Consider the following 11,867-nt stretch of genomic DNA (forward strand, 5'->3'; position numbering starts at 1 on the left):
CGCAATGTGCGTTCGAAATGTCGATGTTCATGTGTCCTGCAGTTCACAAGTTGACGCGCAATTAGCTGCGTTCTTCATCGACCCACGAGCCAAGTGATCCACCGTTTAGGGTAATCTTTTTTTAAGTTAGGTTTTAAACGCATATCGAAACGTTTCTATTATAAGACGACGACGACGACGACGACGCGCGCTCACGTCATAGACAGCGCTTGCGCCCCTTTCGCAGCCGCCGTCGACTTTAAAACGCTCTTACGGTTTATTTTCGTCTTCTCCACTACACACAACGAGAGGAGCGGAGACAGACTACTCGAAATGGTGACGTTCGTTGTAAATTTTCGTCGTCTCACCTCGTACGACAACAAAAGAGCATACGCTGATCATAGTTTGGCAATATTTTCGTAAACTAAATCTCACCCTTTTGGAATGAAACAAACGAAGGGTGATAAGATTTTCGTAAACTAATCACATTACCGATCATCGTATATGTTCGTCGATATGAGGATCGAAACGTCGATTAGAAATATAATTGGCAAAATCGTTTTATTTTGCGCTCGATTTGTCCATTTATAACGAAATCCGTCGTAGGCCGACGATTATTACTCGTCGTCCTATATAACAACATCTTCATCGTATATATCTCCGCTTTCGGGCGTACATCTTTTAAAACCATATATTATAGGTACCCGAAAACAGCTACGTTGACGACGTCGAAATTCGATCGGAACTTCCGAACTTCGTAGATGGCTCTTTAACGTTCGACAATGATTTTTACAGACTTGTACGTTTACCTATTATATATATATAGGCATAACAACACACTGTAATGATCCTTCCGCAGGTTCACCTACGGAAACCTTGTTACGACTTTTACTTCCTCTAAATGATCAAGTTTGGTCATCTTTTCCTACACATCGACGACGCCGAAACGCCATCGCGTGTCGATCCGAAGACCTCACTAAATCATTCAATCGGTAGTAGCGACGGGCGGTGTGTACAAAGGGCAGGGACGTAATCAACGCGAGCTTATGACTCGCGCTTACTGGGAATTCCTCGTTCATGGGGAACAATTGCAAGCCCCAATCCCTAGCACGAAGGAGGTTCAGCGGGTTACCCGGGCCGCTCGGCCAGGGAAGACACGCTGATTCCTTCAGTGTAGCGCGCGTGCGGCCCAGAACATCTAAGGGCATCACAGACCTGTTATTGCTCAATCTCGTGCGGCTAGAAGCCGCCTGTCCCTCTAAGAAGAATAGTTTGTACGCCGACAGTAAAAACCGCGCACGAACCGCGAAACCCGAAAGCAACGCGGCCGGCGGGCCTTTAGGATGTCAAAAAGCGCCTAGTTAGCAGGCTAGAGTCTCGTTCGTTATCGGAATTAACCAGACAAATCGCTCCACCAACTAAGAACGGCCATGCACCACCACCCACCGAATCAAGAAAGAGCTCTCAATCTGTCAATCCTTCCGGTGTCCGGGCCTGGTGAGGTTTCCCGTGTTGAGTCAAATTAAGCCGCAGGCTCCACTCCTGGTGGTGCCCTTCCGTCAATTCCTTTAAGTTTCAGCTTTGCAACCATACTTCCCCCGGAACCCAAAAGCTTTGGTTTCCCGGAAGCTGCCCGTCGAGTCATATTAGGGAACGTCGACGGATCGCTAGCTGGCATCGTTTAAGGTTAGAACTAGGGCGGTATCTGATCGCCTTCGAACCTCTAACTTTCGTTCTTGATCAATGAAAGCGTTTTTGGCAAATGCTTTCGCTTCTGTTCGTCTTGCGACGATCCAAGAATTTCACCTCTAACGTCGCAATACGAATGCCCCCATCCGTTCCTATTAATCATTACCTCGGGGTTCCGAAAACCAACAAAATAGAACCGAGGTCCTATTCCATTATTCCATGCATACAGTATTCAGGCGAAATTTTAGCCTGCTTTGAGCACTCTAATTTGTTCAAAGTAAACGTGCCGGCCCACCTCGACACTCAGTAAAGAGCACCGCGGCAGGATTGAGTTGGGCCGTCGTAACCACGACGCGCACAACACGCACGCCGAAACGCACGCGCGACGGCGACGCGACACGACTAAGCCCACCGGCAGGACGTCTCGCGAAAAACACGCCAGTTAACACCGCGAACGATGAACCGGCGGCGCGAGACACAAATTCGACTACGAGCTTTTTAACCGCAACAACTTTAATATACGCTATTGGAGCTGGAATTACCGCGGCTGCTGGCACCAGACTGGCCCTCCAATTGATCCTCGTTAAAGGGTTTAGAGTGTACTCATTCCGATTACGGGGCCTCGGATGAGTCCCGTATCGTTATTTTTCGTCACTACCTCCCCGTGCCGGGAGTGGGTAATTTGCGCGCCTGCTGCCTTCCTTGGATGTGGTAGCCGTTTCTCAGGCTCCCTCTCCGGAATCGAACCCTGATTCCCCGTTACCCGTTACGACCATGGTAGGCGCAGAACCTACCATCGACAGTTGATAAGGCAGACATTTGAAAGATGTGTCGCCGGTGCGAGACCGTGCGATCAGCTTAAAGTTATTCAGAGTCACCAAGTTGTACGATGACGAGCGCGAACCCGAAACCGATTGGTTTTGATCTAATAAAAGCACTCCTTCCATCTCTGGTCGGAGCTCTGTTTGCATGTATTAGCTCTAGAATTACCACAGTTATCCAAGTAATTGTGGGTACGATCTAAGGAACCATAACTGATTTAATGAGCCTTTCGCGGTTTCACCTTAATTCGGTATGTACTGAGACATGCATGGCTTAATCTTTGAGACAAGCATATGACTACTGGCAGGATCAACCAGGGAACTGTTCTTATTATTTTATCGACACGAAGCAGATAAAACAAATACAGACACAGTTTATTTTATAAGTTTGACTTATAAAGAAACGTGTGCGTAAGACGACGATATATAATATATATCGACGACTAATAAAAAGGAGGTGCATGATAGCGCGCCTAGACGACGGAAAAACCGGTCCGAGGCGCCACGCTCTTACATTTTAATATTAGTTGTCTAATAAAACAAAACGATATCATCATCTTAGACACATCTTTTGTTTTTTTTATACACAACCGATCGACTAGGCACCCAATTATCTCGATTATCGACGACGATCGTCGACTACGTCGAAAATTGGATGCCGCAAAATATCGTTCGGCGTTTATAAGACCTCGAAAAACATTCTCTCCGAACCCTTCGCTAGATAGAAATATATAAAGCGACAAGGAAACCTCGTACGAGAAACGTTTCGTGATTTTTTATTTTATTCTCGCTCGGAGAGCAGAGAGCTATCGCAAAATGTGTTGCTGTTTTATGAACGTTCCGATGAAAAACCGATACGTCCATAAAAATAATAATTCCAATCGCATATGAATCGTGGATCATCTTCTTCTAACGAAGCCGAATGTTCCCGCCGAATTCGCGATCTCGCAGTGATACCGTCGTCGTCGTCGTACGCTTCCCGATATATCGAAAAAAACCGACCAGGAAGAACAACGAAACGACGATACAAAATCGCGAGAGCGTTACGAATATATAATAACACGACGAAATACGCTTTTTATTTAGATAAATAAAAAAATACGGTTCGGATCTTATATATTAACATATAATATGTAATACCACCTTCGCTGATCAAAAGCCACTCGGTAAAAGTGTCACAGCGCCGGTCGACCCGACCCGTCGTATCCGTCTCTCGTATCGCCCCACGTAGAAGCGCACACGATTTAAGCGCGGGTCTCTCGCCAGCTATCGGAAATGTATGGGTGTTTTAGAACAGATCGTTTATACGGACGTTGCGCAAATTTTTCGTTTTTACGTCTGCCCGTTCTCGTTATTATCGGAATGTTCCGATGAATAAACTTTAGCTTTAGACAACGTGAACTTCTAAAGCAATAATTTTAACCTCTCGTGTTAATACGTCCTCAGGCCGTTTCTAGACTGCCGATCACGTTCTTTAAAAGTCGGAAAATTCCGATCCATAAAATTATGCTAGTAGAATGTAAAGATCCTTCATAGGATGGATACTGTCACATATCGATACGGCGATCGGAGTAAAACTGTTCTCACGTATTTCAGGACATTTTAGGTTGTTACGTCGGCCCGTTCGTTATTATCGGTATATACCTATGAATAAATGTTTTGCTTGTAGAACGTAAGATTCCAAAAGAATGATTCGCCGAAACGATGGTGCACCCTTACGATCGGATATTTGCCGCTTATTGGCCATTTTCTATAATTCATCCGTTAGATATCGTTTATCGACTACGGATAAGGTTTTCCGATATCAGAATGTTCCTAAGGATGATTCGAAAGTGATTTGAACGAAGAATTTGATAGAATGAATCCTTTATTTATCCATTGAGTACAGGGTACGGAGTGTCTGCGGGGTCAGCTAATATATTATATTTCTCTCTCGACGTAATGGTAACTCGAAGTCCGAACCGCGCTCATGAAGCTCGGTTTCAATCCAATCCATGTTGGTCGGTTCCTCGAGAGGAACGCCGTATCTTCGCGGTCGACCGCCTAATGAATCAGGTGGTAAAAGTCCAAGCCCAGCGCGGCAACGGCAGGCGCGTTCAACGTTTTAACTGCCAATTCTACGGTCATTCATCGGCCAACTGTAAAGCCACTCCGGCCTACGTCAAGTCCCAAAGACAGAAATTCCCCGCCGAAATGCACCAACTGTTGAGAACCATACACCGCAAATTACTCGGGATGCAAGTGCCGACCTACTCCAAAAACAACCAAACCCAAAAGACCAATTCCTCCCCCCACTCATGTACGGGGAACTCAAGATAACAGTCGTCTGGCTGGTCTGGATTCCACTAGAACACGAACCCGATCTCCATTGGCGAAATACTCTTCGGAACATATTCAGATGACCAAGGAGATTTTCAGGCCATTTTCAACGCCATCAACCACACAGCTATTGGAAGAATTACTATCGGCCGGGATAATAGATGAGTTGGAACTTGGGCTTATTGCTCCAAGCGAACCAACTCACTACTCCTCCAATCGACCGACAATAATTGACTTTTTTATCTATCAAAATTCGAATCAAGCCTCTGACCTGCAAGTACTCCAAGATATCGATTCTGACCACAGGCCTATCCTCCTCACCCACCATCAGCGATTTTCCACTGAGTTCCACTGTCCCCAAGCAAGGTCAACCTAGTAAACGAAAAAAAAAGTATCTTCTCTTTGACGATCCTCATTATATTAGGACGATAGTTCCATTCTAAATTCTTGATTAATTACAGTTCCTATTTGTTCATTTCGAGACGTTCCCGTGATTAATACTTATCGTGTAGAAATTAGCCACAATCCACAATTAGCCACAGTTAGGAAAAATAAATTAATTATCATATAGTCATAAACGTAATAAAAATGAATACACATATTTTCGAAGTCACTCCAGAAATACTTTACCTTATTTTTAAATAACAATCTCGGGCCGTACCATTTTTACAAAACTTATTCTATATACTTACTATATAACAGATTATAATGATATAATATAATTCAATACAATAACTACAATATATATATATATATCTGAAAATTCTGTTTTTATAAAATGTCAGCTACTGTTTAACATTTCATTTTTTAAAATGTATATCCAATTGTGGTTCTGAAAAGAACCGATTTTGCAGGTAAGTAGTATATTGAAACACACATAGGTATGTGAATTAATTTACTTAGAACTGGTATATTTGGTGACTGCTTTGGTACCTTCGCTAACGGCGTGCTTAGCCAACTCACCGGGTAACAATAACCTAACGGCGGTTTGGATTTCTCTGCTCGTGATCGTTGATCTCTTATTGTAATGGGCGAGACGCGACGCTTCGGCGGCTATCCTTTCGAATATATCGTTCACGAAAGAATTCATGATCGACATGGCCTTGCTGGAGATACCCGTATCGGGATGAACCTGCTTTAAAACTTTGTATATGTAAATCGCATAGCTTTCCTTCCTCCTGCGCTTCTTTTTCTTGTCGCTCTTAGAGATATTTTTCTGGGCTTTTCCGGCTTTCTTGGCCGCCTTACCGCTTGTCTTCGGTGGCATTTCGAAATAAAAATCCCGACGTCTCACGTACCTCAAAGAGTACTTAACTAAAAAAATGCCTTTAATTCTAGAACTTATAACATTCGAAGGAACACTTCTAAGCCCCGCCCATAGCCCGAGTTAGAGTCTGATTGGTCGCGTATGATATAACGAGTTTGGCTCGCGGACAAAATTCCAGGCCGATCTGTAAGAAATTTCCAGTACCGTTTTTGATTTAAAGGTGAGCAGTATCTAACAACGATCGAGATTAACATGTCCGGACGTGGTAAAGGCGGAAAAGTGAAGGGAAAGGCGAAGTCTCGTTCCAATCGTGCGGGATTACAATTTCCTGTCGGTCGTATTCACCGACTTCTAAGGAAAGGAAATTATGCCGAACGCGTAGGGGCCGGTGCTCCCGTTTACTTAGCTGCCGTAATGGAATATCTGGCGGCCGAAGTTCTCGAGTTGGCGGGTAACGCCGCTAGAGACAACAAGAAAACAAGGATTATCCCTAGGCATTTACAATTGGCCATCAGAAACGACGAGGAATTGAATAAACTGTTATCTGGCGTTACTATTGCCCAGGGCGGCGTCTTGCCTAACATTCAAGCAGTATTATTGCCTAAAAAGACAGACAGCAAAACCAAATAGATAACGCAAACCGTTTAAAGTTTTGCATACGCCCTTTAATATCGGTCCTTTTCAGGGCCAACAAAATCGTATAAAAAAGAAGTTAGAATACGCGTTCTTATTAAAGAATAAATATTAACTAGAAAATTTATAAATAATCTGATCTGTACTGAATATTCCTTTATTACTGTTTTAGAGTATCGATCGATCGGTTCCCTAATTAGTTACGGCTCTATCTAGAAAATAATCATTTAAGTAATAATAAGATAATAAATAAATTATATAAATATTCTTTCTTTTATAAAGTTATATTGTGGTTCTGAAAAGAACCGTTTTTTTTCTATTAAAAAAATACGGTCTTGGACGAACGTATTTTTTAGGGAAGTCGTAGCACGTCCAGGAGTGTCGGGATATTTGTAATTTTCAACTCCGTGTCTTCTTGATCTGACGATGAAATGTGTCGCCTGTTTAATATATCGTCATACGTAGTAGAAATAGTTTTATTTCTTTTTCTTTGGTGATACTGGTTTTTTAGTTTTCGCACCTTCACCAGCGGCAACACGAACAGTTGAGGTCGTCGTCTTAGCACTTTTCGGTTTAGGCGCCTTGGGCTTTTTCGTAGGTCCGGCTTTATTAGATTTTTTCGCTTTGGAAGGCGATTTCGGGGATCTTGCGGCCGTGTTGCTTTTTGCTGCTTTCGAAGATGAACTATTAGCGGCGGCATTGGAAGCGGACGTAGTCGTGGCGGCGGTAGATTTCTTTCCTGTTTTCTTTTCGACGGCTTTTTTGGCAGAAGCTTTTTTCTCGGCCAAAGTTGCAGATTCACCTTTCTTACTTTTAGCTGTGGTTTTCTTAGTTGAGGCGGAGGCGGCGGTCGTCTTTTTTTCCGTTTTCTCTGAGGTTTTTTTGGCAGACGCTTTTTTACCACCGGCTGTCGTAGCTGTCGCGGCACCTCCTACTGGTTTTCGTTTATTTTTCTGTCCGGTTTTGGCAGTGGCCGTTTTTCTTTTCTTCGTACCTGCGGCTGTCGTACCTCCTGCTTTACGTGCCGAAGCCGCTAATTTAAATGATCCGGAAGCTCCTTTGCCCTTCGTTTGTACCAAAACACCCGAAGCGATCCACGTCTTTATATATTTCTTTATAAAGGGCGATAATTTGTCAGCATCCACTTTGTAATTGGCCGCTATGTATTTTTTAATAGCTCTGAAGGAAGTTCCGCCTTTCTCTTTCAATCCTTTAATTGCACTCGTTACCATATCAGCGATCGGAGGATGACTAACTTTCGATTTAGAACTCTTCGCCTTGCTCGAAGTGGATTTTTCTTTCTTCCCTCCTGCAGACGAACCTGCGCTACCGGCTGTAGCTGATGCGGCTCCCGTAGCCGACACCGAAGATGAATTCGACCCGGCCGGTGTGCCTGTTGACGATGCGTTAACAACGGCGGCGGAATTTCCTCCACTCCCTTGATTCGACGAAGGAGAAACCGCTTGTCCGCTAATATCGACGTCCGACATTCTGATATAATTTCTTAATTTTCTTATAAGAACGTTCTAATCACGATTCGTTTGACAAAGTTACGTACGTGCGTATGCTTCTCGTTCGCGTATTTTAACTGTCTGGCGGTCGCTCTCATTTAATGCGTACCCTATATGATATGAGCCGAACGGAGGACTGAACGGTCGAGCGCGAACGACGTTCCATATTCCGGCTTCGTCGAAACGTTCATCGAGCTTGGAACCGTTTACTTATTTCTCATATTAAATACATAAATCCTTTAGAATATCATACGATTTATGTTCGAGGCGTTAAAAGATAAAACGTAGTAGAAGTAGCAAACTTTACCAATAAATTTTACGTTGACTATCGTCTTAGAAGGAAGCACAAAATCAAGCGTTGCTCTCGATTCCGTCGAAACTACCAATTTACATTCGAGTTATAGACTTTCGGTTATAACTATGAAAATATATCTTTTCAAATCTACGTCCCCCGATATATCGTCTTTTGATATAAATGCAATTCCGTACAGATCTAATGCTATTATTGGAGAAACGAGACATATTATTCCTAATTGATGCGGTACAGATTGTTCGTTGTCCAAAACGAATCTATATCGAAACGTACCGTTGTCGAATTAACTGTAAGAAAACAATGACATGAAAATTAACCGATCCTATACTAATATACTTCTTATTTAACGGTTTCTTAACACCATCCGAACTCTGGGTTACAATCGAACGTATCGGGTGAGCAACGATATCGAGACGTCTATAAGAATATCGTGTCAAACCCTTCTGTATCGATACAATGCTCATATATATTATAGTATATTTTGCTTCTTTAGTTGAAATCTGTTTTCATAAATAGTTATCTAAAGTCAATAAATACATGGAACGCGATCTCCATACATACGTGCGTAGAACTACCGTACCTTCTTTGAAATCTTAAGGATTCTCCAAGCTCATCGACGCGAAGTTTATCTCGGAGTATTTTCTCTCTAAAGGAAAACTATATTAAAGCTTCAACGAAGATTCGGTATTCGATTGTTCACCATCATTTACATTCTTGTCATTAACCTAACATTTATTATGAAATCTTATTTTAAACTTTATCTATCTTTTTATATTACGATCGTCTATTATAATGCAGTATATTTGTTACTTTACAAGTAAATCTTAGATGAAAGGAGCAGATATTTAATAAAATTTAACGTCATCTTAGTCCATTTTCGAATAATAAATTTCTTTTTTTATGCTAGTAAATTTGTGGCTCTGAAAAGAACCGTTGTTTTCTTTAGTTGAATAGATACGTTGTTCTGTTTTAATTGGTCAGCATATATAATACTTTATTTAACCGCCAAATCCGTATAGGGTTCGTCCTTGGCGTTTGAGGGCGTATACTACATCCATGGCAGTAACGGTTTTCCTTTTGGCGTGTTCGGTATAAGTGACGGCGTCTCTGATAACGTTTTCCAAAAATACTTTTAATACACCTCTGGTTTCTTCATAAATTAGACCGGATATACGTTTAACTCCACCCCGCCTAGCCAATCTTCTGATGGCGGGTTTCGTAATACCTTGGATATTATCACGAAGCACTTTACGATGCCGCTTAGCGCCTCCTTTTCCCAAACCTTTACCACCTTTACCTCTGCCCGTCATGATTTATTCAATTTAGTATTAAAAGAAAGCAAATTTATAATCGAATTGTGCAGCGTACACCTCGAATACTACGGGTAACTATTTCAATTTCAAATCCTACCATGGGTTTTGTTGAGTTCGAATCGGGTCCCGCCCACAGATGCTAGCCGGACCAATCAGAATATCTTCACACATTATTAAAAAGGGAGATTTCTTTGACACCTTCGATCAGTTTCCAAAAGTTCGTTGGTGCTTGCGCTTGTAATTCTTCCTACACGTTTGAAGTCAGACCCGTTTAGACGATGGCTCGTACCAAGCAAACTGCTCGAAAATCAACCGGAGGTAAGGCTCCCAGAAAACAATTGGCTACTAAAGCAGCCAGGAAAAGCGCTCCCGCTACCGGTGGTGTTAAAAAACCGCATCGTTACAGACCCGGTACGGTCGCTCTAAGAGAAATCCGACGCTATCAGAAGAGTACCGAATTATTGATTAGGAAATTGCCTTTCCAACGATTGGTTCGCGAAATCGCTCAGGATTTCAAGACCGATTTACGTTTCCAAAGTTCGGCAGTGATGGCTTTGCAAGAAGCTAGCGAGGCCTATTTGGTTGGTCTCTTTGAAGACACCAATTTGTGTGCGATCCATGCTAAACGAGTAACTATCATGCCTAAGGACATTCAATTAGCCAGACGCATTAGAGGCGAACGTGCATAAATGCTACGGCTGTCCTATATTAAGGTCGTTTTTTGTATTTATATGAAAAAAAAAGGTTCTTCTCAGAACCACCAACTTCTATTAGAAAAAAGAGACATTGATATTTTTTCCGTTTATATGACGCTTTAGTTATAATATTTGTGAATTGAATTTAGAATATTATGCTCACAAATATATTGTGAATATTGAGGAATCCTTAGTAATAAGGTGTGAACACCTGCTGGATTGACTTGAAGTTTATATCACGATAAGAAAGGGGTATCACATATACTGTTATTATGTTACCGTAAAGGAATGAATATATAAAATAAAATATTTTTTTCTGGATATTTTAACATTTTTATGAACGATTACTATATTTTAATTTATTTGACTTCGTATATATCCTATCTTCTTAACAATAGTTTATTTCTTTTTTTCTTCTTTAAACATTTTGGGGCTCTGAAAAGAGCCGTTTTCCACCCTTCATATTATTATGATCACCTTCAAAATAATATATTTCGTTTACTTAGAACTGGTATATTTAGTGACAGCTTTGGTACCTTCGCTAACGGCATGCTTAGCCAATTCACCGGGTAACAATAACCTAACGGCGGTTTGGATTTCTCTGCTCGTGATGGTCGATCTTTTATTGTAATGGGCGAGGCGCGACGCTTCGGCGGCTATCCTTTCGAATATATCGTTCACGAAAGAATTCATAATCGACATGGCCTTGCTGGAAATACCCGTATCGGGATGAACCTGCTTTAAAACTTTGTATATGTAAATCGCGTAGCTTTCCTTCCTCCTACGCTTCTTTTTCTTATCGCTCTTAGAAATGTTTTTCTGGGCTTTTCCAGCCTTTTTTGCCGCTTTACCGCTTGTCTTCGGTGGCATTTTAAACGAATGAGATTCGCGACCTACCCATACAGCAAAAGATAAAAGACTAAACCGAAATATACCTATAGTCGTTTAATTATTTGATAAATGACGCTACACTTCTAAGCTCCGCCCATTCTTGGCGTTATGTCGTAGAAAGCTCTGATTGGTCGAGTAGGAAACGTACTAGTGTTTTGAGAAGTTGCCGAATAAAAGCTATTCGCTGGACAGTTCACTGCCAGTTGTTCATTCGTTGTCGAAAGGACGTGAGCGTTGTCGCCATTAGTTTTTCGGTTATTTTTAGTTTAAAAAAGTTAGCAATACAATGTCTGGACGTGGTAAGGGTGGAAAAGTGAAGGGAAAGGCGAAATCTCGTTCCAACCGAGCGGGATTACAATTTCCTGTTGGCCGTATTCACCGGCTTTTAAGGAAAGGAAATTATGCCGAACGCGTAGGGGCCGGTGCTCCCGTCTAC

The 11,867-nt window shown here is 42.0% G+C and overlaps 2 non-coding genes across 2 annotated transcripts in view; both read right to left on the reverse strand.

Annotated features, from left to right (window-relative positions):
- Window positions 1-113, reverse strand: part of LOC143206082 (5.8S ribosomal RNA) — a 155-nt gene extending 42 nt beyond the window's left edge. Inside the window, exon 1 of the ribosomal RNA XR_013008113.1 lies at window positions 1-113. This exon is cut by the window's left edge and continues 42 nt beyond it. This is a non-coding gene — a ribosomal RNA (5.8S ribosomal RNA).
- Window positions 114-821: 708 nt separating this feature from the next.
- LOC143206086 (small subunit ribosomal RNA) lies at window positions 822-2,810 on the reverse strand. The gene has a single exon (XR_013008117.1). It is a non-coding gene; the product is annotated as a small subunit ribosomal RNA (ribosomal RNA).
- Window positions 2,811-11,867: the final 9,057 nt, after the last annotated feature.

The sequence above is a fragment of the Rhynchophorus ferrugineus genome, unplaced genomic scaffold (assembly GCF_030347505.1).
Source record: "Rhynchophorus ferrugineus isolate W39M unplaced genomic scaffold, kcgeb_rfMv2 rfM542, whole genome shotgun sequence".
Lineage (NCBI taxonomy): Eukaryota > Metazoa > Arthropoda > Insecta > Coleoptera > Curculionidae > Rhynchophorus > Rhynchophorus ferrugineus.